Here is a 7,414-nt window from a genome sequence, read left to right as displayed (position 1 = left end):
GAGTTAAGTCTGAGTTTTCAGACTCATGAGAAAAAGCAGAGAACCATTTTGAGTTTTTTCCTTTTTAATCCACAACCACATTTTTGCTGGACAGTAAGCAAGAAGCAGTGGGCATGCAGCATTGCAGAACCAAATTTTGCCAAGTCACATTTCAGTGAAGAATTATACTAGGGTCTTGTCACGCTCCAGTCCCTGTTGCATGCTGGTTTTAAAGCTCTTGGCACTCTGAAGCCCTCACTGCTGTATCTCAAGGAGCCTTGCTGGCTATTGCTCATCATCATAAGACACTCTGGTCCCACAGATCTTTGTGTTACTCTTTGTCCCAGCAGTTCAAATGAGGTTTCTTCTAGAGAAACATACTGGGGAGTTGGGCATCCTGAATTTACAGAGTATACTACACCTTGACTGATGTCTTCCACCAGAAGATTAAAGGGAAAATCCAGTCCCGAAAGCTTATAAAGAATCACGAATGACCTTCTGTATTTATTCCCAGGTAAAATCCAAAATGTCTTTCTCTGTCCTTCTGATGCAGAGCCCAGCTCTGCACGGTTTGCATGGTACACCCAGGACTGGGTTGGAGCTGGAATATTCTCCTCCTTGGAGGGATGGGAGGGAAGAAGGGAACATCATGGCAATTCAAATCTCCCTCTGAGGGTGAAATAGGGGCTAGTTTAAAAAAAAAACTTTTCCTCTTGATCAGATAACTGAGCAGTCTCTGTCGAAATGCTAACGTCCCTCTGTCAGACCATCTCCTGTGCTTAGCTGAGTTGTTCAGTCAATTGTTAACCAAACAAGGGGAAAACTGCTCCCTCCCACCTTTCCTGCACAGCCACGGGGGATGCATGCAGGGCAGTGATGGGAGAGGAGTAGGGGGCGCTCAGCTGAGATTTATAGATACCATCAGTATCTATACCTCAGTCTGAAGGCACTGACCTCCTGAGCCTTTGAAGAGAGAAACTGGGGTGATCAGTCCAGGAGAATGAATGCATCTCAGTAGCTTGTTGTCCTTGGTCACAAGGAACTCGTTTCTGTCATCTCAGCCCGCCTTCTCTCCTGACACCAGCATTTTCTATGTGCCTGAACTGCCTGACTCCCTTTTTGTGGTTCCTATCGGGTAGAAGTGAAAATTAAAACATTTTTGCTTAGCCTTTAGAGGCTGAATTTGCTGCAGGTTCAGCAACTCCGTTGCAGGGCTACAAACTAGTCACAAGGAAAGCTAGGGAAGCCCTGCACTTTCCAGTTAGGCTAGGGCTGGGATTGGCACACAGACTGTGACTTTTCTGTGATCACATCATGTGTTGATTACCACTCAATGAGAGGTCTGCTTGTTGAGCTCTGCTGAGCCTCTAAGCCCCTGCTGCAGGCTGCAAATTCATCTCGTTTGGAAAACATCCTATTGAAGAGTGACATTGAAAGGACAGTACATTTTTCTGTGAAGTGTTTAGTTTTATCCATTTCTGCTGGAGGTATTGACTGAACTGGAAGGAGATCAGACAAGGAATTGTTTTGTGGTGGTGTTTGTGCATTTGTGGAGTAATCTGATAGGTCTGGCTCCTCACTTCTCTTTAGCTTGTGTGAGTCTCTCCCAGAACTTAGGGAGAAGAGGAGCACTCAGAAAAGGAGCTAAAAAGTGGGCAGAGATGGTCTCTGAAGCTTCTTGATTTTGTGGGGGTTTAATACTAATTTGACATTCAGACAGAATTCCTGTGATAGGAGAGGGGTGGAATTAAATCTCCTGAAAAAGGTTCAGCAACAGCTTGAGAAGTAAAACTTTCATTGTATTTATGGGCTGTAATTACCTTCCAAAGGCAGGGGGGCAGTTCTGGGGAGCTCTATTTGTTCCTGTGTGATGACTCCCAAGTGTAACTTTAGTGACCTCTGCAGTGCTGACATGGGGCTCTCCAGGCACTGGCCGCTTTGCTGTAGAGGTCCTCACATGCTGAGCTTCTCTGCATGTTTGTGCCAGCTTTCAGGAGCGGTTTTGAAGGGCCAGCTGTGGAACCGGTACACCTGGAGTCCATCTATTCTCTGCTTCTTAGCAATTCTCAAACTTGCATAAAATGAGGGACAACTTATTTTCCAAAATGGACCTGCAAGCTTTTAGGACAGATTCATTTTCATTTGAATAATTTAATTTTTTTCACAGCAATTAATGTCAGTATCGGCATCGTTCTGCTGTGTGTCTAATGAAGCTATAGATTAAGTTATGGCCTTGTGAGTAGCTGATTCATGTTTTGCCTACAAAAGGTCATGACTCCGGAGTGGATGTTGTTTGTCAGGCACTCTGTAGTGACACACAGGAACACACGGTATTAATGAGGATGGCAGCCCAGCAAGAGGCTGGGGATGTGCTTCATGGGATTCCTTTCTTTTGGAGTCCCTTTCTTCCAGTGTCTTTCATCCTGCCTCACAAACAGGGATGTAGGTTTGCAAGTCAAAGGAGAATAATTTTGTACTTCAATGGTGGTGATTTCTGTGAAATGTAACTCTCAGCATGTGGTCATACTTCATATTGGACTGTTTAGGATTATTTAGAGTTCTGTTCCTTTTTATTTTCTTCAGGTCTGAAAAGAGCGGATGACCTAAAATGGTGCTTTATTTTACACTATGTATAGGCTGCCAGAACATGAGCAGTTTAATGGAGTTTTTAACTGTTTTATTATCAAACATCACTTTTAAAGTTATTGTCAGTAAGGTATCTGATTCAGAACTTACTGACTTGCATTCTCTGTTGTAACTGGGTTTTCCTGGTTCTCACAGTTGTTCCAGTGGTGACTCTGTTGATATATTTTCAGGAGAAAAAAAGGAAGAAAGCATTTGTATTCCTTGAAGGACAACATTTTATCTGCATTGCTGTTATTTGCTTACTAATTTCATTCTCTCTGTGTAATGGCTATGTAAACCTTACATTATTTCACGATGTTTAGCACCTAATTTTAGCTGGCATTCAGCCCCTACCACTGACTTCAGATGAGATGATACCACTGCATGTTTCATGCATTTCCATATAAAATTATTACTAAGGTATTGATCCTGTATTATAAAAGCCTTTTCTCAGTTGAATATGTATTGCACTAAACCCAGATGCTATATTTGAACTACTGATTGAACTGACAGCAGCAAGGTACTGTAATGTTCTTCAAAATCCTGAAGCATTTACCAGATCTGCTCAGATTGAATTACCTGAGAGGTGTGATCTGCAAAAGTGTTTGTGTGTGAAAATTTTTTCCCTGTCTCGGCAAGTAGTCTCTAGTCATGCAGTTTAACAAGTACCCCTGAACAGGAATGTATAATTTTTTTATAATAAGCTCCATTCAGTTTATTTTACTCTGACTTTTTCTAAAAATAACCTCTAACAAGATCAGTTGTGAAGAACTTGGTGTGTATTGTGTATTTCTCAGTGCTAAAGATTTTTAGCAGAAGAAACTCTTGCTTCTCTCTTTTGAGTGAGAAAATAAAATTCAAGAAAACAGGCTGAGCTGTGCTATCCTATCCTCAGTATTTCCAATTCTTGCACCTTGAATCTTAAGTGGCAGATCTTAACTGCCTTAATGCCGTTTTAGCATGAGGGTAGTTTGAACACTGGTAACTTTTTATCTGAGACAGAAAAAGACAATAGTTTGTGTTAATAAATAAATTGCATTAATTAGTAGTGCTTCTGCTATGGTCATTGATATGGTTTCAAAATCAGAGGTTTCATTTCAAGGCTAGTTTTAGCTTTTCTACACTGTCATCTTGCTTTAGGACATGCCCACTCCATCACTGCGGAGAGCAGCTCTAAAATGAGCCCCCACAGATGGAGTTCAGTTATGAAAAAAATGTTCAAAAACCAGTAGCTATTTATTTGAAGGTTGAAGAGAAAACCAACAGTTTTACCATACGAATGCTGTTTTGCATAGCCTCATTAACAGCATGATATAAGTGTAACCTTTTTTTCTTTAACTTGGTGTAACCCAAGGAAACTTCACAGCTAGTGGAGGTCAGAAGTGCTGTTGCATTGGGTCACGGAAAGCAGGGTGGTCAAAGTGGGGGGCAAGAGTAGCTGTGGGAGGCACAGGTACCAGCGTCCAACTAAACCAGATGACTGGACTACTGTTTTATTCCTCGGAGCCTATCCTACCTCCTACTCAAAGCAGGGTCTGCTATGGGGTCAGTCCAGGTTGCTCAGGGCTTTATCCAGTCACATCTTGGAAACACCCCAGGACTGGAGGCTGCACAACCGCTCTGGGCAACCTGCTCCACTGCTGTGCTGTCCTTAAAGGTAAAACGGTTGTCCTTATAGCTTGTCTGAACCTATCCTGTTCCAACTGATGCCTGGTTTTCATCCTCCCGCCACACACTGCTGTGCAGAGCCTGGCTCCATCTTTTCAAGGGGCTGCTGTCAGGTCCCCTCAAAACTATTTCTTCTCCAGGTTCAGTGAGACCCATTCCCTCAGCTTTGGCTCACAGGGTGAGTGTTGTGGCCCTCTGCTGAATTTGCCCCTATTTATTGATGTCTTTTCCATTTTGGGGACCCAAAATTAGACTTAGTATGCCTGGCATGGTTTAACAAGCACCATCTAGAGGCAGATAATAATTTTCTTTGACCTACTCACTCTGCTCTGCACTCTGCACTTAATACAGCCTAGGATGATGGTCTTGGCCTTTGTTGCTGTGAGTAATACAAGCCTCCTCAATACTGAGGAGCCTTGTTAAAAAGCTTGCTTTCATTCAATACTAAATAAAGATTCCTTAGAAGTATCAGTAGAAGGACATGAGTAGCTTTGTTCAGACAACTTTGTTTCTTGTTTCATACTTAAAGAGCTTTAGTGATCTTTTGATTATACAGTCCATGAGCTAAAAAGTTGCAGAATTAAGCATGATGTGCACACAGATGCTGAGGTTGATGGCAGCATGTTTTCTTTAACCTGATAAAATTGCTGTGGTAGTTGCACAAGATTTTTCTTGCTAGCTGTTTTGGGATTTTTCTTAAACATTAGGTGAGAGAAATGTAGGTATCTGCATTTCTAAAACAACATACATCTAGAGCCATGCTGCCAATTCCTTACTATGTTTTATAAAAACACTCCTGGGAGAACTAAAGTAAAGAGATGCTAGTAGTGTGTATCATTGATGTGACTCACACAGTGCTACCAAACTGCTAATGAACAGAAAGCTCAATATGCAAAACCCAACAAACTGCCCTCATTGATAAGAATACAGTGAAACCCTTGGGAATTATTAATATATGATGTGAAACAATTTTTTTTTTCCTAGTATGCTTTATCCTATACTGATGCATCAGCAGCAATCCATGTTCCATTTGCTAGTGGTGCATAGCTTCTCCTTAAGCAGCCTGATTTGTGTTGAAGCAGAAAGATTTCTGGGCAATGAAACAACTGAAACTGCTGTTTGTTTAGCAAACTCAATCTGTTTTGAAAGCTGAAGTACTGTGTATTTGAAAAACTGAAATAAACTGAACCTCTGTGAACTTTATTCTGCTTTTCTAAATGAAAAAAAAAGAGCGAGCTTTATTTTTTGTCACATTTTTTTTCCCTGGATACTGGATTTCTCTTTTGTGGGCTATGGCTAGGTGTATGCTAAGTTTCCAAGGTTGAAAACTCCACTGAAATTATGAAATATTTTGCCTGTTCCCAATAAAATATTGCAGCAAAGCTAGCCTGTCATGCAGATAATTTGCTAAGGTACTTCATGGACTGCATCATTTACTTTTTCCCCTGAAATTGTTCTCCTACATTTTCAACATCCCACAGGGATGTTGGGGATTATAGAATTACATGTCTTGTAATTTCCATTGGAGGCTTTACCTCAGCCTGTGAGATCAAACCACCCAGTATTTTCACAGTAAGGCTTCTGCTAACCTGGCTTTTGAAAAGGTATTTACTGAGTCTTCTGTAACACAGTGGAGGTGCTCAGTTGCTCTGTTTGTCTTCTGAGACTTCCTTTTGGCTGAAATTTAGATGAACTGAAGCGTGGAAAGCGTGTTTAACAGTGCTAAAGCCATGGAGAATGATCTGGGAACTGCAGGCTAAGGTCCTCAATTCCACCCTAGTGCTGTTTAATCTGCGGCATCCAAACAACATTTCTGAGTCCTCTTGTGTGGTGGTAAAGATGCTGCTTTTCATTTCTACTCTGTTTTTTGGTTGGTTTTGTTTTGGGTTTTTTTTTTTTTCTCTGGGCCATAAATTCCAGCCCAATGAGAGGGCGCAGAAACTTATTTTCTAGCATAGGGAACATCTTTAAAGTTGGATATCCATGTAGGGAGAGTAGAAGGAAAAGTGGCTGTGCACATCCATCAACATCAGGAGCTGCTCAGGCAGGTGTGAAGTTGCCCACATACCATCAAAGCTCTGTTCTCAGCTGAATGAAAAACCCTCCCTGCAGTGGGATACATCCTGAAACAAGATCTGAGGCCTGCTTTGTTCCACCTCAGTGTGTGATGGTGGCTCCTGTCCTCACCGCAAGCCAGAGGCCTGTGTCTGAGGGAAGCTACAACTGCACCAAACTCTCTGACAGTGGTGGGTAATATTTGGGCAAGTGTTGCCTGGGAGTGAGTTGGACATAATAGCTGCCATGTATCCACTGACTCATGGTTTGTTGGAAACCCTCTGCAGGGGTTATGTTCTCTTTTGAATAGCTCTGTGGGTGCTGTTCCTCTGAAATACTAGTGTGTGACTTTCCTTGGCTGGGGTAAATGTGAGCTGAAGCCAGTGAGTGTGCAAAGAAGTGAATTTTTGTCCATTCTGAGAAGGGGAGACATGACCGTAGGTATATCTTACTCCCATGACTAGTTTTATATTGTATAGTTTTTGTGGCTGCCTTTTGTGTGACAGCACGTTTCCAGGCAAAGGAATCAGCCCTGTGAATAGTGCAGCAGTTGGACTTGACCTTTAGCTGAACAGGCACAGGAGTGCACAACTGAGTGTTGATGGTTTTATAGTAAGCCTTTCACTGTATAGGTAAGTACCTAACCAACACCCCGTAGCACTTTCTGCTTAGAACAAAGGTTTTGACATTAAAGAGCTATTTGGATGGTCTGAGATTTATTCAGAAGAGGACAGCGCTGGGAGCTAGGAAAAGGCAGAACTATTTTAGTGAAGGAACAGCAGGGTTGCAAAGGGGCTTGTCTAGACCAGGCCAAGTGGAAAAGATGTGCCTGTGTCAAATTGCTGTAGTGGTGGATGGCGGCACCTGCAGACAGTTAAAGGAGCCAGAGATGTTGCCAGTGACTTATTTGTTCCTGTTCTGTTGTTTGGCTCCACAGGCTAGTCATAGTCAGTTTTGCAACTTAACTGGGACTGTTTCATTTTGTCTTATTTTTAGCTCCCTGCAATGAAGCTTTTGAATCAATCTGTCTTTTTACGATCAAGCCTGACACTGAATGCTGAAACGGTTAAAGACAATCTTCCTCACT

The sequence above is a fragment of the Phalacrocorax aristotelis genome, chromosome 14 (assembly GCF_949628215.1).
Source record: "Phalacrocorax aristotelis chromosome 14, bGulAri2.1, whole genome shotgun sequence".
NCBI classification, from domain to species: Eukaryota; Metazoa; Chordata; class Aves; order Suliformes; family Phalacrocoracidae; genus Phalacrocorax; species Phalacrocorax aristotelis.
This window is presented reverse-complemented; position numbering follows the sequence as displayed.